General features: G+C 34.1%; 1 long non-coding RNA gene across 1 annotated transcript in view; it reads right to left on the reverse strand.

The window, feature by feature from the left end:
- LOC137630657 (uncharacterized) overlaps positions 1-12,500 on the reverse strand; it is a 148,622-nt gene that overhangs the window by 71,735 nt on the left and 64,387 nt on the right. The window contains exon 2 of the long non-coding RNA XR_011041753.1: positions 8,866-8,898. This is a non-coding gene — a long non-coding RNA (uncharacterized lncRNA). The remainder of the gene's footprint in view (positions 1-8,865; positions 8,899-12,500) is intronic.

Below are 12,500 nucleotides of genomic sequence, written 5' to 3' on the forward strand. Positions count from 1 at the left end.
AAGACTCATAAACGGAAAAGGAATGAGAATGGCATATCAGCAGTAAAGGGGGGAGAATAACACATATGGATAAGGGATAAGGAGGACACCCAAGCGGTAAAGGTTGTGTAAATGACCATGTAGGCGGTAAAAGGGTGAGAATACACAATCGGAAAAAGGGTGAGGAGGATACATAAGCGGGACATGTAAAGGGTAATGGGTAAGAAGGACAAATACGTGGTAAAAGTGTGAGAATGGAACGCCAACAAATAAGAATGAGAGAGAGAGAGAGAGAGAGAGAGAGAGAGAGAGAGAGAGAGAGAGAGAGAGAGAGAGAGAGAGAGAGAAAGAGAGAGAGAGAGACCACTTCAGAACAAGACAAACTTTCTCACCTGAGATGAGGAATTTCTTAACTGACAAACTTAGGGAAAAGTCCAAGACCTTTAACTGGAATAGTTAGAAATGGGTATGTGTGGGTATGTATAGGTATGTACCTTTGAGTGTCCGTGTGTGTATGTGTACCACATATTTTCACATGCGCACCTAATTGTAATTCATAGCATCCCGTTCATTAGTGACAATTGAATTTTCTCTGCTCTAATGATTTAATTAACAACGGCAATTCGTAATTTATTCGACGGTAATGAAGAGAAGCGACGCTTGATAAAGGCCCTATTCTCTGTTAATTAAGGCCAGTGGTGGATAATTAATAAGTTGCGCTTTTATTGATCTACTCGGTTAAGAGAGATTTATCGGCGTTTTGAACAACGTAATAAATATAATAATTAGTATATTTACAAGCTATTTGTGTGAACTTTATCAATAAACTTTATACAAGCGTGTAATTATATAAAGGAGGAGGAGCATATAAAGATTATTAATAAGAGACTAAGCCCCTTTTTAAAGCAATATTTGAATAACGAATGGAGACAAAATAGAATAGCATGATTATTATATAAGTTCCAGCCTCCATGGTTATCTCTTAATGATAATTTGATTTTGCCCAAGAATAATGGGAAAATATGAAGTTAAAAGAAAGAGGCTTTTTGAGATGTGAATGAGTTTTTTTTTTCTATTTTTATCGTTCACGTTTACGTTAATTAGAGTTCCTCCCATTCTTCTTCAAATCACATTTCTACATCATTGGTTCTAAAATAGACTAGAATAAAAAAAAAAAAAACTAATTCAAACTATGAAAACATTTTAGGAATATGGTATGTAATCGAGCGGTAATGAACAAAGAAGGAAGGAAGAGTTTAAACGGAAGAGCAATTGTCTTCTTATTGCTCTCTCTCTCTCTCTCTCTCTCTCTCTCTCTCTCTCTCTCTCTCTCTCTCTCTCTCTCTCTCTCTCTCAAATTATCATCGTCTTCTTTCCTATTTCACGATATATTGTTGCTGCCGTTGAAGCATTGTAATCTCCTTGTCTAACTCTACCTCAACTTATCTTTGCGAATAGCTCTTCCTGCTATCTGGCCTCTCGCAGTCTCTCTCTGTCTTACTCTCCCTCAAGTTATCTTCTCTTCTGTCTTTGCGAGTGGCTGTTGTTGTTTTTGCTGCAGCAGCAACTGCTGCTGTTGCAAGGGAAGGGTCTTGCATAATGTGCGACAGTGGAAGGCAGCAAGGGAATACCGCTCCAATTATCTCTTAAGATTTATGCCAAGGGGAAGAAGCTCCCGGCATTCTGGTTGCTGGCAACATTTGCCAGAAGCATCATATTAATTTTATATTCTTTTGCCAAAGAATATTCGGATGACGCTTTTAGCAGATGCGGTTAAGCGTGACGAGGCCATGCGGCAAATTCGTACGTTGATTTTGGCATGTAATAAAACCGTTTACGAGAAGGTAATGCATCGAACACCAACAGCTGTTTATTTTATTTACATTCTATACTGAAATAATCAAGTTGGCTCTTTAGGAAGCTTTAGTTCATCTTCTGAATTTATGAAACTTGAATCTTTAGATAAAACAAATTATAATCAATTATCATATAATTTCGTATAATATATGGGGTAAAATGCTTCGTAATGTATGCACCGGTTGATATCTTATATTGAAAATCTAATTCAAATATTTCTGGCGTCGATTACCCAAGTTGTCTTGGCATCAATTTACAGAATTTAATCAGTTAGTATATTACGGAAAGTATTTTAGTCGTTTACTACATGATGTTCTCAGAGTAAGGAATTTTGGAGACTAACATAAAAAAAATACGTCATGAGATCTACTGATGTGATTTAAATTAGGGAGCATATTTCTGTTAATGTGTCTTTCCGAGGAGAGAGAGAGAGAGAGAGAGAGAGAGAGAGAGAGAGAGAGAGAGAGAGAGAGAGAGAGAGAGAGAGAGAGAGAGAGAATAAATCAATAAATTGTTTCTAGTTATTGAAATACAAGTATGTATGTATGTATATACTGTATGTCTGAACGTAAGTTCGTATAATCCATTTTTTATGTAAATGTGCAAATGCATCTACACTACATATTTAATGTTTTACAGCATATGCAGTACACAAAAACCACGACATTTGGATACAGTCTACTAATTAGCCCCTCGCTTTCTGTGTACCTTCCTGTCAAGATACATAATTAATATCAATCCATTTCTCCATCGTTTTATTCATCTCCTTAAAACCGTTCCTTTACTTCCGTTTGCCATCTTCAGAGGAAAGTTCATCACCCCCATCGAGGTTAAGCCCCACTTAGTACTTTCTCCACTTTTTTCACTTTCTTCGGTATAGTCTGCTTAATTTATATTGTTTTCCCCGTATCATTTGATTTTCAAACTAAAGGAAAATGATTGATGAACGACAAATCAGCAGAAAATTTAAGACAGAGAACATTCGACGTGTTCATTTAATCTTTGATTAACTCTCTCTCTCTCTCTCCTCTCTCTCTCTCTCTCTCTCTCTCTCTCTCTCTCTCTCTCTCTCTCTCTCTCTCTCTCTCTCTCTCTCTTTCTAGGGTTTATTGTTGTTAAAGTTTTTTATATTAGATGGTCTGTTTATTTTCAAGAATGCATTTAATATGTTAGAGAGAGATTATTTCTTTCTTTTTATAAGTAAATAACTTTTAGATGGAAATAAAAAAAAATCTTTAGGTACATTTATAAATTTTCGTTGTTCAAGCAGTAAGAAAAATAATTAATTTTTACCGAATTCTAAATTATTTATTAAAAGAGTATTATAGACTTTTACACAGGATAGAAATTATTTCTCCTATCTGTGGCAAAGGTGTAGAAATTAACATGAATAACTACTTATCTGTGATCATAGTTTACTGCTATAGAGAATTAGACAAACACAAGTAATATCCAATCAAATCAATGACGTAATGAAAGTGAAACACTTCATTTGAAAAGATTTAGATTATCACTCCCATCAAAATAAGTTTTGCAGTTCTCCCATCAAAATAAGTTTTGCAGTTCATTCAGGAACAGAAACAGAAACGATGGATTATAAGAAATGGTTAGTCTCATTACTCTTATTAAGACCAACAGCTGAATAGCTGATTAAAAGAGTTGAAGCACTGGGTGTACACTTCAAGACGAATGGAGGACTAAAGGTTTGACATACAGTGAAAAGTGAATGATTTTTCACCACTTGAGACCAATATAATATAACAACAATTAAGAAAGATATGAAGTAGAATGGTCTTTGCACCAATTAAGACCAATTTTTAATCAAACATATGAAGTGGAAAGTAGGTTGAAAAATATTAGATGGAAGAGTCTTTGCACCAATTAAGATCAAGAGGCCTTGGAAGATATAAAGTGGAAGGGTCACTGTACCAATTAAGACCAAGGTGGTTTGGAAGATATGAAGTGGAAGGGTCTCTGTACCAATTAAGACCAAAATGCTTCGTAAGATATGAAGGGGAAGGGTCACTGTACCAATTAAGACCTAGGGGGTTTTGAAGGTATGAAGTGGAAAGGTCTCTGTACCAATTAAGACCAAGGTGGTTTGGAAGATATGAAGTGGAAGGGTCTCTGTACCAAGCAAATTCAACATGGTATTCAAGATATGAAGTGGAAGGGTCTCTGTACCAATCAAGACCAAGATGTTTTGGATGATATGAAGTGGAAGGGTCTCTGTACCAATTAAAACCAAGATGCTCTGGAAGATATGAAGTGGAAGGGTCTTTGTACCAATTAAGACCAAGATGTTTTGAAACATATGAAGTAGAAGGGTCTTTGTACCAATTAAGACCAAGATGCTTTGGAATATATACCAATCAAGACCAAGATGCTTTGGAAGATATGAAGTGGAAGGGTCTCTGTACCAAGCAAGAACAACATGGTATTCAAGATATGGAGTGGAAGGGTCTCTGTACCAATTAAGACCAAGATTCTCTGGAAGATATGAAGTGGAAGAGTCTCTCTACCAATTAAAATCTACAAGATTTTAAAGATATGAAGTGGAAGGGTCTCTGTACCAATTAAGACTAAGATGCTTTGGAACATATGAAGTAGAAGGGTCTCTGTACCAATCAAGACCAAGATGTTTTGGAAGATATGAAGTGGAAGGGCCTCTGTACCAATTGAGACCAGGATGCTTTGGAATATATGAAGTAGAAGGGTCTCTGTACCAATTAAGAGCAAGATGCTTTGCAACATATGAAGTAGAAGGGTCTCTGTACCAATTAAGACCAAGATGCTTTGGAAAATATGAAGTGGAAGGGTCTCTGTACCAAGCAAGACCAACATGGTATTAAATATATGAAGTGGAAGGGTCTCTGTACCAATTAAGACCAAGATGCTCCGGAAGATATAAAGTGGAAGGGTCTCTGTACCAATTAAGACCAAAATGCTCCGGAATATATATAGTGGAAGGGTCTCTGTACACGTTGGTTTTAAAGATATGAAGTGGAAGGGTCTCTGTACCAATCAAGACCAAGATGTTTTGGATGATATGAAGTGGAAGGGTCTCTGTACCAATTAAGACCAAGATGCTTTGGAAAATATGAAGTGGAAGGGTCTCTGTACCAAGCAAGACCAACATGGTATTAAATATATGAAGTGGAAGGGTCTCTGTACCAATTAAGACCAAGATGCTCCGGAAGATATAAAGTGGAAGGGTCTCTGTACCAATTAAGACCAAAATGCTCCGGAATATATATAGTGGAAGGGTCTCTGTACACGTTGGTTTTAAAGATATGAAGTGGAAGGGTCTCTGTACCAATCAAGACCAAGATGTTTTGGATGATATGAAGTGGAAGGGTCTCTGTACCAATTAAGACCAAGATTCTTTGGAAGACATGAAGTAGAAGGGTCTCTGTACCAATCAAGACCAAGATACTTTGGAAGGTATGAAGTGGCTCTGTGCCAATTAATACCAAGATGCTTTGGAATATATACCAATCAAGACCATGATATTCTGGAAGATATGAAGTGGAAGGGTCTCTGTACCAATTAAGACCAACATAATTTTAAAGATATGCAGAGGAAATATTCATGTAATACTTGAGACCAACATGGCTTCGAAAAACGAAGTGAGCAGTTCCATACACCCCTAAAAGTCAAATTTTCCATGAAATACCTCCAATTGTGAGGTTGCCATGCCACTTGAAACCCCATAACGACGAGGAGTGTAGAAATAGCGAGATCCATACACCACTTGCTGCTGCAGCATCCCGTCAACGTTTAACCTAATTCCCAATTCACTCTACATTGCTTCATTCAATTCCCGACCAGCATCGACTCTTATTTTCACTACAATACAAACCACATCTCCAATACAAATTCGAGACATCCCGACCGATGTAACATATTTATTGAAATAGAATCATCTCCTCACCTACGCAAGTCCCCCCCCCCCCCTTTTCCCCTTCCCCCTCCCCCACCCTTCATTGTACCTCGAAAATAAAAAGGAAAAAACATATAACCTCCAGCGTCTACACTTCCTCAGCCATCTATTCTTCCTCCACCCCCTGCCTCACCTCCTCCTCTTCTTCTAATTCTTCTTCTTGCACTCCTCTCCTCCCCCCTCCCCCCTTCCCCCACCGAAAAGACATGGCAGATTCCCCGCTACCCACGAAATCGCATCTGGTTCTTCACTGGGAGACAGAGGGAGAAAATAAAAATTGAATTTCAATCAGCCTCTTCCTCCGCGCGGATTTGCTCGGCCCGATCCTCCTATGATTACTTCAGGAAAGCGAACTGGAGAAGCTAGAGAGAGAGAGAGAGAGAGAGAGAGAGAGAGAGAGAGAGAGAGAGAGAGAGAGAGAGAAAGGCCTCCGAAAAGCTGAACTAGGGTAAATAGGGGGATAGTGGAGAGGAGGGAGAGTTTAGAAAGTTAGAGTTACACAAGAGAAAACAGGGGAGAAAGTTAGGGAAAGGTACGTCAGGGGTTTATCAATGGTAACAGAAGTTGTCCATGCAAAGGGAACTTTAGATTCGATTTCAATAATAATAAAGGCATTTATATGGGTAATTTTAGTTAAAAATAAAACTAGTAATGATGGTAATAACAACTAAAGTAATATAACAACAACAATCATAAAAATTAATATCATATGGGCTATTATTCTAAAATATAAGTTCAGAGATAAGTTTAGATATTAATGGTGACTATAGAAAGTTTTTATATTTACAACTAAGATATATAAGTTACTTTTCTTCTGAGGTCTGGTTACCTATTCACTTTCACACACACACACACACACACACACACACTATATATATATATATATATATATATATATATATATATATACATATATATATATATATATATATATATATACATATATATATATATACATATATATATACATATATATATATATATATATATATACATATATATATGTATATATATATATATATATATATATATATATATATATATATATATATATACACTATATTTATTTACATATATACTGTATATATATACTACTGCTAGAGTATTTCTAGGTCTTTTGACTGGTCAGACAGTAAAACATTGGATCCTTCTCTCTGGTTACGGTTCATTTTCCCTTTGCCTACACACATACACTGAATAGTCTGGCCTATTCTTCTCATATTCTCCTCTGTCCTCATACACCTTACAATACAAATTACCAAACAATTCTTCACACAAGGGGTTAACTACTGCACTATAATCATTCAGTGGCCACTCTCCTCTTGGTAAAGAGTAGAAGAGACTCATTAGCTATGGTAAGCAGCTCTTCTAGGAGAAGGACACTCCAAACTCAAACCATTGTTCTCTAGTCTTGGTTAGTGCCATAGCCTCCGTACCATGGTCCTCCACTGTTTTAGGTTAGAGTTCTCTTGCTTGAGGGTACACTCGGGCACACTATTCTATCGTATTTCTTTTCCTCTTGTTTTGTTAAATTTTTTTATAGTTTATATATGAGAAGTTTATTTCAATGTTGTTAGTCTTTTTGAAATATTTTATTTTCCTCTTTTCCTCTCCTCACTGGGCTATTTTCCCTGTTGGAGCCCCTGGGCTTATAACATCCTGCTTTTCCTACTAGGGTTGTAGCTTAGCAAGTAATAATGATAATAATAATAATAATAATAATAATTATAATATACTGTATATTTATATACATAAATACACATACATACACACACACACACACACACACATATATATATATATATATATATATATATATATATATATATATATATATATGTGTGTGTGTATATATATATACTGTGTATATATATATATATATATATATATATATATATATATACATACATATATATATATATATATATATATATATATATATATATAGATAGATAGATAGATAAATAGACAGTTTTTTGCTATTCACTTTCATACTTTCAAATATTAACAGAAATGCGTCTTGAGATCGAATTTGCTCTAAAATTGGAATAACTTCCACCTACAGGGGAATTGCGTACGATAAGCAATCCAAGGAGGCCAGAATTCGAACCTATTTGTAATCAATATCAAAAAGTCAAATATTGAAATATAATTCACCTTATAAGTAATTATGAAGGTAAAGTGAATCCGAAATTAAGAGTTGTTCTACTTGAAGAGGTCAGACTTTCTGCTTCCCAAAATCTTTTCAGGGGTGAGGTTGCGAACCCCAAACTCATTTCTTCGATCTAGGATATGCTGGTATCAGTATCCAGCTGGGTGGACTTGTGAGTGATAGTTTTGAATTAATCAGTTAACAGAAATTAGAAATTTGCGTCTTGAGTTCTGAATTACTTGGTCACAGAGCTTGCGCTCAAGGGTGATATGATCGTATTTTTATGGATGCTGTAAAGCCCGAGCAGGGATCTAACTCAGATTTCCAAAGTAATAACCTTTAAGCTACAATGACTCCCAAACATAATATATATATATATATATATATATATATATATATATATATATATATATATATATGTATGTATGTATGTATACATACATGCATATGTATATATGTATATATATATACACATACATATATGTATACATACATACATATGCAAGCATATACGCCTGTACACATATGTATATAATATAGGCTTATACGTACATGTGAGTATATGTAGGCCTATATATATATGCATATACTGTATATGTATTTGCATAATTAGAAGCTATTGTTAAACACTGTATGAACATTACTCACAGATTCAAGCTCTAATTGGTCACGCTACAAAAGCTTAATAACACTTGCTTTACTTATGGGATAATGCGCTAAAAACTCACCCTAAGGCCCTGTAAATCTCATTGTGACCCACTGCTCCCCCTCACTCTCACACTAGACTGCATAGACATGTCACATGTTTCAGTATTTTTTTGCGTGATCTGTGTCTACACAGTCTTACATTAATGGGTGTTCCAAGAGCTGATAAATCCTAACTTTGCAATTAAATAGTAGTATAAATACCAAACGTCCATTGCTGTACAATTACCTTCCATTTATGAATCTGTAGATCATCCATATCCTGTAATAGAAAAAAACTTAATTACTTCAGAATGACTGAAAACAATATGTTTGACAGTAAAATGTTAGATTTAAAAATAAAAAAAAGATTGAAAAAAAAGTAAACATAGCAACCTTAAATGCTAGGTTAAAATGAAAGCTAGTAAACATTTAGTCCAATCACACCTGGGACTAACCACAAAATGTCTTGATCTATATCAGGTATGATTTGAAAAAAAAAAAAAGTAACCCCTGGAGGAAGCATTAGGGCCTCCATTGCGTAAAAAGAAATATGGGAAACAGGTTTACTCGTTGACATGTTTACGGTAAAATGAGTTCTTGCCTTGAGGATAGAGCAGGTAATTAAAGAAACTGGTAATATTTCAAACATACGCTACAAATAACTGTTAGGATAAGGAGGCCATTAATGGGATTGGAACATACGGAGAACAATAACTCTCTTAATCTAATATCTTGTTGCCAGTCATGGAGTGATAATATAAATCTATGTACCATGATATACGGATATTGCGTATAAGGGATTTGCACATTACCAGGAAATAAGTTAATTCTTCCGAAAATGTTAGTTGGTTATCTCTCCCAAAATCAAATTATTTTCTGCTAGAGACGTTCAATCTTCAGTAGGATTTTCGTAAAAATCCACTGATAGGTTTTTCCTAAATCATGATAATAAACATTACTAACAGACAAGTAAATAAATTGTAATCAAAACGTAACATCTTAGATAATATTTAAAAAAAAAAAAAAAAAACATCGATAGGAGCAAAAGAACATCAGCTGTATATGAACAAAATATATAGGCAAATTTAATGTAAATACATTAGCATAAAAACAGGTTTAATGAAATTTTCTCTCTCTCTCTCTCTCTCTCTCTCTCTCTCTCTCTCTCTCTCTCTCTCTCTCTCTCTCTCTCTCTCTCTCTCTCTGAAAAGCGACGAGAAAGTATTACACGAAAATAATCACGTATAACATGTTTTTGTTCATTGGAGGTTAGGTATTTTCTTCTTACTTTCTTAGTAAGTTGTTATTATTATTATTATTATTATTATTATTATTATTATTATTATTATTATTATTATTATTATTATTATTATTGCTACAAGTGCAAGGGCTCGAACAGGGAAAGTACGTCAGCGAGGAATAGAAATGAGGGGGTATTAAATCAAATACATATATATATATATATATATATATATATATATATATATATATATATATATATATATATATACATATGCATATATATATGTGTATATATATATACATATGCATATATATATGTGTATATATATACATATGCATATATATATGTGTGTATATATATGTATATATATATATATATATATGTATGTAATGAATAAAGAATATAAAATATCTTAAGAAAAGTACAATGTTTTATATAAACTCTAAAACCATACATACGTTAACCAAGGAAGAATTAATATTTTCAATCCGATATAGAAAAAATTAAGCTGGATTTTTTTTTCTTTTTACGGAGGAATTACGATTTAATGAGGCGTATTAGGAAAACTATTAATAACCATGTATTTTTGTCACCACTTATCAAAGTTTTAAAGGTTGCTCATGAATGGCAGAGGCAAGGGAAAGTGACATTGCCATATTATGCAGGATAATGCCCTAGAGACTAACTATATATACATATGATCAGTGCCCAAACCCCGTCTCCACCCGAGCTAGGACCAAGGAGGGCCTGGCAATGGTTGCTGATGACTCAGCAGATAGACCTATAATCTTCCCCAACCGCCCCTTCCTTAGCTCCCAAGGATGGTGAGGTTGCAGCGACCAAAGGAACAAACGAGGTTGAGTGGGACTCGAACCTCAGTCTGGCGATCAACAGTCAAGGACGTTACCACATCGGCCACCACAACCCTATGTGGATTTGGTCAGGTTATTAAATCTTTAATCGATCTCTATGTAGACTAAAAGAAAACTGATTAACTGTAGCGACTAAGTCATGCTGAAACGGGAGTAAATTTCTGTTTTCTGAAATAGGGAAGCTGTAGTTTCAGAGACACGAGTCTCTAATAAAATTACAACTTTATAGGCCTGTAATGAAGAAATGAAGTGAGATTTCGGCAATAACTTAATTGAAATTTCAAAAAAATCGTTCCTTTAATTACACCATAAACAAACTTGATACTTTCAATATAACGAAATTCCAAATCACAAACCGACTAGCCTACATATTTCTGACCAGCGAGCCAGTGATTTTTAACAACTTGGAATCTTTAAAAGAATAGCTTGGTAGTTTTGCACCAAGAAAAAATACTTCAAATATCTAAAATTTTTAAACTAAAACTTTTAATAGCTAACCTAGAAATCCTAATGCAAGGAAACTGGAATCTTCAACTAAAAAAGAAAATAAATAAAAAAATAGATAAATAAATATCCAGCTGATAAAATTATAAGGAGCCGGCTATTTTCAAAATAACGAACAATGAATATGTGAAACAACGAACCAGAAATACCTCGTATAGAGAGCCTGGAATATCCAGAAATAGCGAGCCTATAATATCTTAAAGAACGAGACGGAAATTCAAAAGTAACGACCATCCGCGCTTTCATTTTGACCAAGTTTTTTAGACACTCCATCCCAGCTCGGGCAATCGTAGTTCATGAGAGCAATTTGGAAGTGATATAGAGGCCGCTAATTGATGGTACATCATCCTACAATTACCATAATGAGGACCCAATCTTTTGAGTTGGCTGTTGAAAAAAGAATAGACTTACTGGTAATTACCCTCCGGGACTGTTGCCATAAAAGGCTCTCTTACGGCGGAAGATTGGCTTTAGTCTTTGCAATGAGATGGCACGATTTGGTGTTAGCAGATGACACGTTGTATTCACTTCTTTATTCTTATTACCCTTTCTTTTATTATTCTTTAATTCTCATATATACCTTTGTTCATTTTCATCCATTTAATGAGTTTTTGATATACGACACACAATCATTGGTCACATCTCCACGATCTACATATACAGACTTTGCATATTTTAAGAGATGTCTTACACAGAAGGACGCTGTAATGAAGGAAATGATTCTTATAGATTTTTTTTGAAAGTATACTATAGATTTTCTTAATGACTTCCTTTACACCCCTCCTATTCTTGTATTCTTCAATACCCAAACATCATTGGACATACTCCAGTATATATGTTTTGTATGAAAATATGTTACCTTTTTGAATAAATAAACTTTTTTTGCATTTTCTTTATTCTGAGAATTTTAGATTAACACACGCACAAACACACACACACACACACACACACACATATATATATATATATATATATATATATATATATATATATATATGCATATATGTATGTATGTATATATATGTATGTATTTATAGGTCTCTCTCTATCTCTCATACACACACACACACACACACATATATATATATATATATATATATATATATATATATATATATATATATATATATCATTATATATATACACACATTATATATATATATTATATATACACACATATATATACATATATATATACATATATACATATACATAAAATCCTAAGAAAAAACTTCAATATAATCGAATTTAATATTCTAATCA

The sequence above is a fragment of the Palaemon carinicauda genome, chromosome 38 (genome assembly GCF_036898095.1).
Source record: "Palaemon carinicauda isolate YSFRI2023 chromosome 38, ASM3689809v2, whole genome shotgun sequence".
NCBI lineage: Eukaryota > Metazoa > Arthropoda > Malacostraca > Decapoda > Palaemonidae > Palaemon > Palaemon carinicauda.